This window comes from Adiantum capillus-veneris, chromosome 2 (genome assembly GCF_014529385.1).
Source record: "Adiantum capillus-veneris isolate H3 chromosome 2, ASM1452938v2, whole genome shotgun sequence".
NCBI lineage: Eukaryota > Viridiplantae > Streptophyta > Polypodiopsida > Polypodiales > Pteridaceae > Adiantum > Adiantum capillus-veneris.
The window spans coordinates 35,535,403-35,550,196 of record NC_140932.1 but is presented as its reverse complement, the minus strand read 5'-3'; the positions used below and the strand labels follow the sequence as shown (position 1 = coordinate 35,550,196).

Genomic DNA, 14,794 nt, shown 5'->3' with positions numbered 1-14,794 from the left:
ACAACTTCCCCTTGATGTCAGCAACCCAGTGGTATGCTCAGATTTTGGTTTGGATTTCAAAAGACCCGAATTTTAGATGTTCTAGTCTTTTTCAGTCAAAAGTGCTAAAGTCTGCTTAGGACCTCCGTTTCTCCCCCAAATGAGATGAAAACTCTCTCAGTCACTCAATATATCATGCAGAACATGCTTCTGCAGCCATCCTATGGTTTTGGTCTTGGAATAATGCCTTGGCACAATTTGGCCTCTCAGCAAGTGCAAATATGCTTCACAATTGCAAAAACATGCAAAAATCACTCAATTAAGCCTTTGCTGAAATTTTACGTTTTCTGACTCCGCCTTTTGGCTTTTGGTCAACAAAAATAGGGAAAAACACCCAAGTCAATATGTTACTATGGTAAAACCTACCTTCTGAACCCACTGGTGCAGTCAGAATTTTCAAATTTGGTCTCCAAAACCCCCTTGAGACATCCTACGCATAGGATGTCTATGTTTACAGAATTGCAAGTTTTCTTCACAGAACCCTTGCAAATGCTCTTTTATATACACAGCATCAGTCAGTCATACAAAAATATCCACAAAAGCTTGTTTAATGCATTTTTACCCTCAAAAGCACACTTTTCCGTGATTTCAAATGCAATCAAGCACTTTAGCAAATAATTCAGTGTTGAATAGCTCTAGATCAGAATCGGATCACTTACCTAAAGCTACTCCTACAAATCATATGGGGTTTTTCATCTATGAGTAGAAAAACGCTTCACTCCCACACATGGACTAGTAAACGCTTTTATCACCTCACAAATGACTCGACCACCAACAACTACTCTAATCCACAGATCCTAACTAAACCTATCTAGTCGCAGACCCTCGACAAGGCACACGCTTCCTGGCTATCCACTTGATCGCGGAATATCCTCTTCCGGATCCACTTAAGAAAAACACTTTCTTTAGCCGAAACTAAATCAAGCAACCATCACACGAGTGTTAGTAGGAAACCTACTTAGGTCCTTGTGTCCCCGGCAGCGGCGCCAATGTTGGACGGGGAGCGACTCACACACCCATGAAGTGCATGCAAACACTACCTAGATCAACATAATGTCAATCCAGGACACAGATGACACGATAGGCACACGAAGGAAATCTCTTAAGCTTGTCAGGCTGAGACCATCCTACGCATACAACACTCTGGAAGGCCAACTAAACCACAATCAAGAACCTCACTACCCTCAACTACACCACCTAGCCACATACACACATACGGAAGGTAACTCGATCACCTAATCATGCCAGATTCGTATGAAACTTAAGGAACATCATCTCCTCACTAGGATACACCTGTCCCTAAGCTTCTACACTCAAACCCTCACTCTAAACCCATTTGCAGAAAACGCGTAGGATGACAGAGCCGAATTTTGAAAGTGCCTCAAACTGAAATTTATGAGTACCTATGTGTAGCTTATGTTGCCACGATTCCATAGACTACTAGCACGCAGAAAACAGACATCGTTTGATACACTTACAGCCACAAATAGCTCGTAGATGCGTTGGCGTGTGCGCTTCGTCTCGCGTGGAATGCTTGGCGTTGTCGCGTAGCTCTCCTCGAGCCTACAACAATGGTGCAGTCGGATCTCCAATGTGTTGAGCGAGCCGGACGTAGTGAGAGGATGAAGCTCACGCTCACTCTCTTTCTCTCTCACACATAGTAGACGGCAACGCTCTGTTTTGATTATGATAAAAGTCTTTTTACAAAATGACCTAGGTACCTTATATACTAAGGCTACCTTAGGTTTGACCAAAAATGGGGTTGAAAGGGTCAAATGGCTTTGTATTTACAATCTGGAAGTGCCATTGCACCCTGGCTTCTGAAACTAGAATAACTACTCATTACCAATGACGTTTATAGCCATAATTCACAGCATTTCATAACTCACAAAAGATAAGACTTTGGTACGAAACTTGAGTTATGTTGTGTTTTTGACCCAGCGGTCAACAAAGCCTCAGCCGGTCTATATAGCAAACGATTTGGAGCCTGAAGAAGAAGAACGGCTAACACAACTTCTCAAGAAATATAAAGATGTGTTTGCATGGTCCTATAAAGACCTCAAGGGAGTTGATCCATCGATATGCCAACATACAATTCCTTTGAAATCGGATGTAAAACCTAGCAAACAACGTCCTTATACATACAATGATACATTTGCTAAAAGAATCAAAGAGGAGATTGACAAGCTGATGGAAGCTGAATTCATCTATGAAATTGAACATACAGATTGGGTGTCACCTATTGTGGTGGTTCCCAAAAAGAACGGAAAACTGCGAATGTGTGTAAACCTCAAAAAAGTAAATGCAGCCACCATAAGGGATAATTATCCCTTGCCAATCACAGAACATGTACTTGAGCGAGTGGCTGGAAAAAGGGCTTATTCCTTTCTGGACGGGTTTTCAGGATATAACCAACTGGCAATTGCAAGGGAGGATCAACACAAAACAGGGTTTGCCACAGAATGGGGAATTTATGCGTATCAAGTTATGCTGTTTGGCTTAACTAATGCCCCAGCTACCTTCCAAAGCTTAATGACGCACGCGCTCAAAGAATACCTAAGAATATTCTTAGAAATATACATGGATGATCTTTGTGTACACCTCTTCTACGAGAGGAACATATTGACCATTTGCAAAAGGTATTTGAAAAATGTAGGACATATCGAATCTGTCTTAACCCGGAAAAGTGTATCTTTATGGTTAAGCAAGGTCGCATCTTAGGACACATTGTCTCAAGAAATGGCATAACCACTGACCTAAACAAAGTCAAAGTCATAGTAGACCTACCCAGGCCTACGAATGCTAAACAAGTGCAATCCTTCATGGGACACTGTGGATATTATCGAAGATTCATATACATGTATGCAGTCATTGCACAACCTCTATATCGTTTGCTAGTTAATTTCGATTGGACTGAGGAGTGTGAAACTTCATTCCAAAAGCTGAAGGAAAACCTTATATCAGCACCTGTACTTAAAGCACCAGATTGGGAAAAGATATTCCATGTTCACATTGATGCTTCTGCATATGCAATCAGGAGTATTCTGGCTCAACTTGGAGACTGAACAATGGATTTTCTAGTATGTTATGCAAGCCGACAGTTAAACAGTGTGGAAAAGAACTACACAACTACCGAACAAGAAGGGTTAGGAACGATTTATGCTGTGAAGAAATTTCAGCATTATTTGCTCGCAAACAAATTTGTGTTCTTCACAGATCATCAAGCTCTTTTGTATCTGGTAAATAAACCATGCAATACAGGGAGAATTGTATGCTGGTTTATTATATTGCTAGAGTTTGATTTCACAGTGGTGGTCAAAAAGGGTAAAACTCATCTACGAGTGGACCATCTTTCAAGGATACACAACGGGGAAGCTCCTGAAGGAGTAGATGATGACATACCAGATGCTTATCTTTTCAATGTTGAAATGATACCCAAATGGTCACAAGAAATTGTTAGCATTCTTTCCTTTGGAAGTAGGTTTGATAATACAGAATACAGATCCAAACAACAAACAATTCGACAAACAAAAAACTTCCAGTTGATAGCAGGAAGGCTGTATCATCTAGGATCGGACCAAATCCTACGATTATGTATGAATCCGGAAGAATTCGAGTGCTACCTTGAAGAAGCACATGTCCAGGGTTGCGCATTTCATTGTTCAACAATGAAAACACACCAGAGACTGAAGCAGTTAGGGATTTATTGGCCAACTATGTATGCGGACACACATTCTTATGTTACCAATTGTACTATATGTAGTGCCAAACGACCAGTGGATCACGCGACATTGTTTCAAGTAAACATTGCACCTGCATGGAGTCAATATATCATTGATTTCTTAACCACCAGGACATTTCCTGAGAACATCACAAGAGCACGGAAAAGGGCTATAGAGCTGGAAGCTCGCGACTTTCAGATAATTGGGAACCAACTCTATAAGCGAGTAAAGGACAATCAACTTAGAATCTGTGCAAGTGAAAGCGAATACTTGCTGATTCTAGAACATGCACATAGCGGAATAAGTGGAGGCCATTTTTCGGGCGATCGGACAGCAAAAATTATCTTAACCCCACAGGAATTTGGTGGCCTACACTGCATATGGATGTTGAAGAGTTTGTAAAGCGTTGTGACGCATGTCAGCGCACCAAGGTGCCGATAAAGAGAGATGAGATGCCACTACGGCCAATGATGGGAGCAAGAGAATTTGCAAAATGGGGAATTTATTTTGTGGGACCTATCTCACCACCTGCATATCGCACCCATACCCAATATATCATTGTGGCTACGGACTATCTCACAAAATGGGTGGAAGCCAAGGCAACGCAAAAACAAGATGCACGCACCACTGCACAATTTTTGTACGAGAATATTTTTGTACGATACGGTTTACCAATAGAAATTGTCAGTGATCGTGGGACACATTTTCTTAATGAAGTCATTGAATATCTGCTAGAGGAATTCATGGTCATACATAGGAAATCTGCTCTATATCATCAAGCCGAGGCCACAAATAAAACACTATGCACCGTTCTCACTAAAATAGTATCAGAGTCAAGAACAGATTGGGATCAGCAGCTACACTCAACACTATAGGCATACACGGTAGCTTACAAAACATCGATAGGAACAACACCATACAACATGGTGTTTGGCCTAAATGCTATACTACCCATAGAGTTTTTAATTCCAACTCTACGTGTAGCGAAACTCTTAGAATGGACAGGGCATGAGCTCTCTTCAAGAATAGATGATCTTGAAAAGCTAGATGAACTCCGCTTGAGAGCTGTAGCTTCAATCTATGCTAAAAAGAGAAGACAAAAAGAGTTTTTTGACAAGCATGTGCGCAATGAGGAGTTCAAAACAGGTGATTATGTACTTGTTTATACTTTGAAGCAACATGCCAAGAAACTTAAAAAGTGAGTGATGGGACCGTTTGTGGTTAGTGACCTATCACAAAGCGGAGCTATCAAGTTTGCTACATTAGCAGGTGAAGAAATGCCGAACAAGATTAGTGGATGTCGACTAAAGAAATACCATCTACCACTCACACAGGATATGCTTCAACAAATTCATCAAGGAAAACAACGAATGAAGGAAAAACAGAGAGTACGAGAAGAAGCTCAAGCAAAAGCAAAAGAACGCATTGCAAAACGAAGACTTCTGCGACAACAACAACTAAGTGGAGCACCATTGCGAATCAATTCCATTCGACTAACAAAGCTGGATGAAGACACAGTGGAGCCAATAATTGCAGTCAAACTGGGTAGCAATCAGGTGATTATATCCCAATTCTAATGAAAAAGACAAAATTGTCATTGAAAAAAAGAGCTTTAACACCACTTTTTATAGAATGAAAACCTATTTTGAGTAGCGAATAATTTAGCATGCATCAAATCTTGGGCACCGAGTGCAAACATGGTAAGAAATAATATTATAGGCATGAAAAATTTACATTATAATTAGAGAAACGATATGCTAAAGAGTGAATAATAAACATGGAAAATATATTTTGGCTACAAAAAACTTATGGCATGAAAAAATATGCACGTAAAAAAATAGCAACTATTAATATTTATATCATGAAATATGCTAAGTGGAAAAAATCTTCATAAAGAAATGAGTCATTTTTCATAGGCACAAGCGTAAGAATGGTGACATGTACGAAAGATTTATATTATAATTAGAGGCTAGATAGTGAATAATTCTCATGGAAAAATTCTTTTGAATGCAAATATTCTATGCAGGTATAAAAAATTAGAGGCTAAATAATGAATAATCCTCATGGGAAAAAATTTATGGGTGCAAATATTCTATGGTATTAAAAATGTATATGCAAAACATTAGAGGGTATTAAATTTTATAGCATGAAACATTGCTAGGCATGAAAAATTATCATTGTAAAAATTACCAGTTTACATATTAGAGCGCTGCGGAAATGATTTCCATGAAAAAGTTAGTTCTAGTCTAATAAATAGATAGAAAATAATATATACATGTGAAAAAATAAGCACTATCAATGCTCATTGGGTGATATATTTATAGGTACAAATATTATCGATGTCTTTTTGCATGGATCAGGTGCGAATATTTCACCCTTAGTGCATTGGCGAATTTAATGGCATCAATATTTCATCACAAGCGTTATAAAAATTGTGCATAGGAAAATCAATTTTGATAGTGAAACAACAAATCTACACTCGTCGGACTTTTTCTAGTTGACAATAGAAAAATGGGTAGAAAAAGTGCCATTTTTCTTAAGTTGAGAAAAAGTCTAAAACTTGTAGTGATACCATCGTGGCTTCATGTTTACGATCACGCTTATTGAAGCATTTCTTGTTTCATACTCAGCGGGTTGACCAAAGTGAAGGTCAACGCGAGTTTGACACTCCTCGAACCCAACACTTGCGATGTCCCACATGTGAGTAGATGCACTCTCAGCGTCTCCTACTGTACTCAATGCTGAAAGCAGCACCAGCCCTTCAAAGATGTGCGTGACCGGCTGAGTCGGTCACCTGCACCTACACGGGGGCAAGCACCCCGATCTTTGACCATCGCCGGAGGGCATTCCTAACAGAGAAGGAGAACATCAAAGGTGAAGCATCTTCATACACAGAGAAGAGAGGCGCTCATACACAAGAAGGTAGTTGGATAGGAGGTTGATTGGATCACTTGGTTTGTGTGGATACATGGGGTAGTTATATAGGCTAGAATTAGGGAGATTAGAATGGATGTCGTGCCTTTTGGATTCTCAAGATGTGAGGCTAAAAAATATATAAATATTCCAACACATTGTCTAGAATTCCTATCTATGCCAATCCCCTTTACAACTATAAATGGTCCTAGGTAGCGCTACGTTAGTGGCACTAAACACTGCATCTATGACTAGACATCTTCATCGACAAGGCCTATCAACTAAAACCACCAGACACGTACTTCACATTCAGATTACGTGATAATAGTCGTATACCCAAAAATGTGTTCATGTCAATGGAGCACCATTATCCTAAGAGAGAAACTTTCAGCCTTATTCTACATGATGATCTTCTCAACTATGTGGAGATGTACAATTCACACACAGGCTTCTAGAGGACCCTGTTTAAGAGGAGGCTACGTACTGTTGATGATTATCCACATTTGAAGTTTACCACCAGAAGGGTCCTTTTGGGGAATTTTTTTTCTATTGGTCATCTTGCTCAATATGCTTACTTGGAGCAAGGTCGATGTGCAATACCTTGTTGATACTCATCAGTGATACGTGCTTTCAAGTACGCCAACCAAGTTTTCCTTACAACATTGCTAATGTCGTGTACTCTGGATAAGGAATTTGGTCGTGATAAGTTTCATCGGTTTGGAATTCGGGAGCTGAAACCCATGATGCCTAGGGATGCAAATATCTACTTGTGGAAGCAAGTAGCAACATCTAATATGACAATGAGTATCGCGATTTCTTTCACTCCTTTTCCTTGTTTCAGATAAAGTTCGTGGATTTTGAAGGCTTTGTATATTGGATAAGTCCATCAATATGTGGGAAAGAAGTTAGGAAATTCCCTCTCCTACACACACACACACACACACACACACACACACACACACACAGAGAGAGAGAGAGAGAGAGAGAGAGAGAGAGAGAGAGAGAGAGAGAGAGAGAGAGAGAGAGAGAGAGAGAGAGAGAGAGAGAGAGAGAGAGAGAGAGAGAGAGAGAGAGAGAGAGAGAGAGAGAGAGAGAGAGAGAGAGAGAGAGAGAGAGAGAGAGAGAGAGAGAAGGCTGTTAAGCCTGAGGCGCGCACAGAGGTGATGAGCCAAGTAAGCGAGAAGGAGAGATGTGTTGGGGTATAAAGCCCAATGTGGTCGCCCAGGTAAGTGGGCGGGCCGCCAGGTATGTACACATATTCTTTTGTAAAAACCTAATAAGAACTCACTATGCTCTACACATTACAGTAGAGCGAGTTTACCATATCGTCGTGCTCTTCTTCTCGCACTCTCTCTCGCGTCGCACTTCCGCTCGTACTCCTTCAACTGGTATCAGAGCTCAGATCGAGGCTCGGGGCAGCACTGCAGGAGGCTAGAGTCACCAGCTCAAATTAGAGTGAAATTCGACAGGCGAAGACACGGCCCCAAATCTCGTGGGAAAGCCCTAAGGGCTTGGTGTTGTCAGAATTTCATTCTGAGGTCATCTCGGCCACCGTTCGGCTTCGACAAAGGTCTGCGCAGGGCATTTTCAACTACGTGGTCTTGGCGGGTGCAGATCGGGTGCAGATCCGACTCTGCAAATTTGGGATTTTCGGCCTACGACTGCAGGTGCTGAGAATATCGACACTCCCAGAGTGTTGATTTGTGGCTGTCTACACATCGAAGGACGGCTCACAGTTCTTGGAGGCATGTCACATACGACACGGGCGCATCTACACACAGACTGTAGGCGACATCCACTAGTTCATCAGGTAGCTTGTGTTTGCTGCTTGATATTCCAGATTTCATCCTGACATTGCAGGTACTTCCACATGGGATGTATTGTCAGAGATGATGTATGTCTGTTGAGGGTTTGCTGGCTGTGAGTCACGCAGCAAACAACCGCCGCAGCGGTTACAGCATACAGTGGAAAATTTGTGGATGTATGACTTTGTGGGAAGTCTATGTACTGTCAGATTTACTGCAGCCTTTGTTGAGGGTCGAGTGAGGTTTTATTGAGCTGGGGGATTCTCGAATGTTGAGATCCTTTCGGTGATACAGGTCTTGGAGCGATCCCTCGAGCACCCTTAGATAGGCAGCTAGGATGTATTGACTGTGAGTTAGACAGTTGGGATTGCATCTTTGCTTTACTGCCGTTGAGGCATTGTCATAGTCTATGCTTATGGGACAGTGACAGGACAGTGAGAGACAGTACAGGTGCAGGACAGGTTTACCCGCAGCTTACAGTGTCAGAGAGACAGTGTTTTTTGAGATGTTTTTGGTCTGTTTTTTGAGTACACCAGAGCCATTTTACAAAGGAGACTCTGCCGAAATTTATGCAGAATCTGAAGCTTTCTTGGTTCATTTGACAGGTTGATATTGGTTCAGAGGTCAGTTTACAGGGGAAACTCTGCCGAATTTTTCCCAGGAAAGTAAACCACTGTGAAGCGTAGCTATGGCTGGATCACAGGACACTGCTCTTTACAATATCAAGAAGCTGGATGGAACCAATTTACCATTGTGGAAGAAGCAGATTTGACACGTGTTGGTACAAAAGAAGCAGATAAAACCTATAAAGCTCAAGGGGATAAAACCAGAAGATATGGACGAAGATGAATGGAGCGAAATGGATGAATTAGCACTTTCTACCATTATGCTGACTTTGGCAGAAAGCGTTTACTTCAATGTAGCAGACGAGATGTCGGCTTATCAAGCATGGTTAAAGCTGAGTGATCTTTATGAGAAGCAGAGTGCAGCTTCACAGGTATACTGGCTTAAGAAGCTTGTTGACTTGAAGATGAAAGAAGGGACACCTATGTCCAATCATCTGAATGAATTCAACACAATCTATAGTCAGTTGTCAGCTCAAGGTGTCAAGTTTGATGAACCTGTTAGAGCTATGTTCTTGTTGATCACATTGCCGGAAAGTTGGGACACTTTTCGCACAGCTTTGAGTAATTCTGCACCTCCAGATGGTTTGAACATAGCAGGTGTAGAAGGAAGTCTGCTTACTGAAGAAACCAATAGAAAGACAATGGACAAAGGCAAAGGAACAGCCTTAGTTGTCAGGGGAAGGACCAAAGAAAAGTACAAAGTTGGAAAGAGGAATCAGTCTCGTAGCAAGTCCTGCAGTGCTAAAGGCAAAAGTGACATAGAATGCTACCATTGTGGCAAGAAGGGTCACATGAAAAGAGACTGCAGAGAATGGAAAGGAGAAAAAGGCAAAGAGAAAGCTGAAGACCATGGTGAGAAGAACAAGTCCTCAGTGAAGATTCAAGAAATAAATGTGACAAACACTGTTGCAGAGGATGACAGTCTAGTGTCAGGAGACATCTACTTCTTGAAGAATACAATGGACTCAGCTCTTCTTACAGCATCTGATGGAAATGCACTGAGTGACTGGATTATAGACTCAGGGGCATCACTTCATGTGTCTCCAAACAGGTTTACCTCTTATGTGACCACTAAAGATCATGTTCGGCTAGGCAATGGGCAGACATGTGAGATCTTAGGTGTTGGGGATGTTCAATTGAAGTTTCAGAATGGCTCTTCTTTCACGCTGAAGAATGTGAGACATGTTCCCGCAATTACAAAGAGCTTGATCAGCACAGGTTTACTTGATGATGCTGGCTACGCCACCACTTTTGGACAGAACATGTGGAAGATATCCAAGGGTTCTATGACAATAGCACATGGAGTAAAGTCTGGAGGACTTTACATGATTTATGTATCAAATGTCTCTAAAAATGTAATCAATGTAACCGAGCAGCCGAACGTTTCTTTGTGGCATAGCCGGTTAGGACATATGTCCAAGAAGGGAATGGAAATCTTGTCTCGTTCTGGTTATTTGCCTGGCTTTTCATTTAATGATTTTGAATTCTGTGAACATTGTCTGTATGGTAAGCAAACACAGCAGCCACACAAGCATAGAAGCAGTAAAAGAGATACACAGTTGGCACTTGTTCATAGTGATTTGTGTGGACCTATGCCTAACCTATCTCTAGGGGGAGCTTCTTACTTTATGACATTTATAGATGATTACTCGAGGAAAGTATGGGTTTACTTTCTCAAGCACAAGGATGAAGCGTTTAGTGTTTTCAAAACGTTTGTGACACTTGTGGAGAATCAGAGTGGCAAGAAGCTTAAATGCTTACGCACTGACAATGGTGGAGAGTATGTTTCAAAGGCCTTTCAGGACTTTTGTGAGTCAAAAGGTATAAAACGTGAACTTGCTGCTCCTTACAATCCTCCTCAAAATGGTGTTGCTGAGAGGATGAATAGGACCATACAAGAGAAGGTCAGAAGTATGTTGTCTAATGCACAGCTGCCAAATGGGTTTTGGGCTGAAGCTGTATCAACAGCTGTTCATCTTGTAAATAGATCTCCTAGCAAGGTTTTGCAGAAGGATTCAGTGCCAGAGATGGTATGGTCAGGCAAAATGCCCTCATACAAGCATCTCAGAGTCTTTGGCTGTGAGGCATATACTCACGTTCCAAAAGAATTTAGGAACAAACTTGAGCCAAAGAGTAGAAAGTGCATCTTTCTAGGCTATGGTAAGTCTGGTGAGATGGGGTACAGACTTTGGGATCCCGAATCCAGAAAGGTTGTCCGCCGCAATGATGTTCACTTTAATGAATCCAAATATCATTCTAAACCAGAGAGGGTTGAGGAGATTAGAAGAGTTGTCTTCCAAAAGATGGACCTGCACGTGCAAGACAAAATGTCAGGGCTCAAGAGGAGCAAGGACAGGATAGATTGGAACCACAGGTTGTGGATGAGCCTGAGCCACCTATTGTGTGTAGATCTCGACGTGTCACGCGACATCCTGATAGGTTTGTTCCATCTATGAACTATGTCATGTTGACTGATTGCAATGAGCCTTCATGTTACAAGGAAGCAGTGCAAATGAAGGACTCCGGGAATTGGCAATTGGCCATGCAGTCAGAGATGACAGCTCTGCATAAAAACCAGACATGGAAGCTAGTTAAATTACCACGGGGCAAAAAGGCTCTACCCTGTAAATGGGTTTACATGTATAAGATCACCGCTCATGATAGTCAGCCAAAGTACAAAGCAAGGCTTGTTGCCAAGGGCTTTAAGCAAGAACAAGGCATTGACTTTGATGAAGTCTTCTCTCCGGTGGTCAAGATGACTACATTGAGATGCTTTCTTGCATTGGTTGCCATATTAGATTTGGTGTTGCACCAAATGGATGTCAAGACAGCATTCTTGCATGGTGATTTAGATGTGGAAATTTACATGCAGCAGCCAGAAGGGTTTGTTGAGAAAGGCAAGGAAGATTGGGTATGCCAGTTGTTAAAGAGTCTTTATGGCTTAAAACAATCACTGAGGGCATGGTACCATAAATTCCACAAGTTTATGCTTTCTCAAGGCTACAAACGTAGTGAGTTCGATCACTGTCTATATACAAAGAAGGCTAAGGATGGTAGTTGGCTGATCCTTATTTTGTATGTGGATGACATGTTGATTGCTGGCAAGCACTTGGAAGAAATTTCAGCTTTGAAGTCAAAGATGGCAAAATCGTTTGACATGAAAGACATGGGTGAGGCAAGTCATATACTTGGTATGCGCATTGAGAGAGACAGATCAAAGAAGTTGATTTGGTTATCTCAAACAGAGTATATTGACAAGGTTTTGCAACGTTTCAATATGGAGAAGGGAAAGGCACTGAGTGTTCCATTGCCACCATATGTGAAACTTAGCAAACAAGATTGTCCTATGTCTGAGGAAGAACAGGCTGAAATGGATAAGATTCCATATGCGTCTGCAGTGGGTAGTTTGATGTATGCAATGATTGCTACTCGCCCAGACATTGCATTTGCAGTGGGAGTAGTAAGTCGATACATGTCAAACCCAGGCAAGAAACATTGGGAGGCAGTGAAAGGAATATTGAGATACCTGAAAGCTACAAAGAGTATGCGTATATGCTATGGGAGTCAGGAGCTAAGTGTAAAGGGTTTTACAGACTCAGATTATGCAGGTGACTTAGACAACCGAAGGTCTACGTCAGGTATGTCTTTACATTGGCTGGTGGAGCAGTATCATGGCGTTCTAGATTACAAGATTGGGTTACTCAGTCTACTACAGAGGCTGAATATGTTGCAGCATCAGAGGCATGCAAAGAATCAATTTGGCTTAATCGACTAGTAACAGATTTGGGAATCAAAGAAGAGATGCCTGTGTTATATTGTGATAGTCAAAGTGCTATACAATTGGCTCGCAATCCAGTTTATCACTCAAAGACAAAGCATGTGGATGTGAAGTATCATTTCATCAGGGAAATGCTCGAGGATAAGCAACTTCAGCTTGTCAAAGTTCACACCACAGAAAATCCTGCTGATCTACTTACAAAAGGACTTCCCTCAGAGAGCTTTGCGCATTTTCGCAAGCAGTTAGGTGTAGGGTAGTACATCACTTCTCTACATCTCTTGTATATTAGCTTGTATAGTAGCTTCTCTCACACTTAAAGTACCACATTGGACTTTAAGTGGGAGGTTGTTGGGGTATAAAGCCCAATGTGGTCGCCCAGGTAAGTGGGCGGGCCGCCAGGTATGTACACATATTCTTTTGTAAAAACCTAATAAGAACTCACTAAGCTCTACACATTACAGTAGAGCGAGTTCACCATATCGTCGTGCTCTTCTTCTCGCACTCTCTCTCGCGTCGCACTTCCGCTCGCACTCCTTCAAGATGATAGATTACTACGAATGGGTTTGCTATATGCACGTGCGGAGGCAGTTACAAAGTACATGTGATTCATGGGAATGCGGTCCATTGTGCCTACTAGGATGACAGCTAGATGGATGATGTGGATTAATATCCCCACACACCCCCGTAAGACACATCGTCCATACAGAGGCATGTATGTGTGCATATTGTGATGTGATCATGAGATAGATCTACATGATTTGGAAAAATACAATATGCGTATGCAATTATTCTTGGTGTGACTTCCGAGGTCTTCAACCTGGATCAAGGTCCGACGTCGTAATGAAGAAGATTAGCAGCTCTAATTGCTGCTTTGGTCGAGCTTTCAAAGGCTTCTTCAAGGTCACTCCATGAGTGATTTCACGAGCTTGTAAAGCACATATTCGCCTCGGCAAGCAAAATGAAAATACAAATCCAACTTGGGACGTGTGAGTCGATGTCGAGGGTAAGACTTGAAGCATAAGCATGGTAGAGTGAGAGTTGGTAGGGAGCAATGACCTACCATGAGAAGCTTCACCTCCTGGATCAAAGTTGATTGGTATCCATGGAAGTAGAGATTTGCCTGGTGCTCGAAATGCTTGAGCATTGGTAAGTGTCAAAGGAAATCAACTCAGGGGAGTAGCAGCAGTTTGAGAGTCCGTGTGGAAGAGGCTCTCAACCGGTAAAGGGTGGAAATGATGCTCAGGTGAAAGAGGAACAACAATATAAGCATCAAATAAATCCAATTTGGATACTGGCCATGGATTGGAAGAAGTATCCAATGTAGCTTGAAGGAGATCATTTGGAGGAGCGTTCAGAGAAGTCTCATCATAGCAAGACGTTGTAGGGACACTTGCACTTGCTGTAGGCCCAATATGAGCCTTGAAAGAAGTGTTTGGGAAAGCGAGAAACACTTCGCAGGTGGCAGCAGCATCTTCAACCGCAACAAACTTCAATGGTGGCGAAGAGGGTGCAGCATAGAAAGAGGCTCCAAGGGCTGGATCAAATTGGTGTTTGGGGCCATCGAAAGAGACAGTTGGTGCAGGATCATCGACGTGAGGACTGGAATGCCTCAATCGGATGGCAGCAACGGGACAGCCTTGAGAGAATGTAGGCATGGCTGCCTCGAGAGCAAGTTGTTGAGGGGCTTCAAGAGCATGACTTGCAGCTATAGCACCTTGTGCTACAGTGGTGACTTCAAGAGCGTCAGTAGGGTGGCCGTCTGCATCGTGCTCACAGAAACTGCAGGGCAAGGTGGTGTTTATCAAAAGGTTGAGCGCCGCAAGAGCATTGTATGCATCAGTAGCAGCACAAAGAAAGTCGTTTGAGGGAGCAACAAGGGCGGCATCTGTCACGTCTGCTGGGTTGACTTCA

The 14,794-nt window shown here is 42.1% G+C and overlaps 1 pseudogene; it reads left to right on the top strand.

Moving 5' to 3' along the window:
- Positions 1-6,876: 6,876 nt before the first annotated feature.
- Positions 6,877-13,532, top strand: LOC147462622 (uncharacterized; annotated as a pseudogene).
- Positions 13,533-14,794: the final 1,262 nt, after the last annotated feature.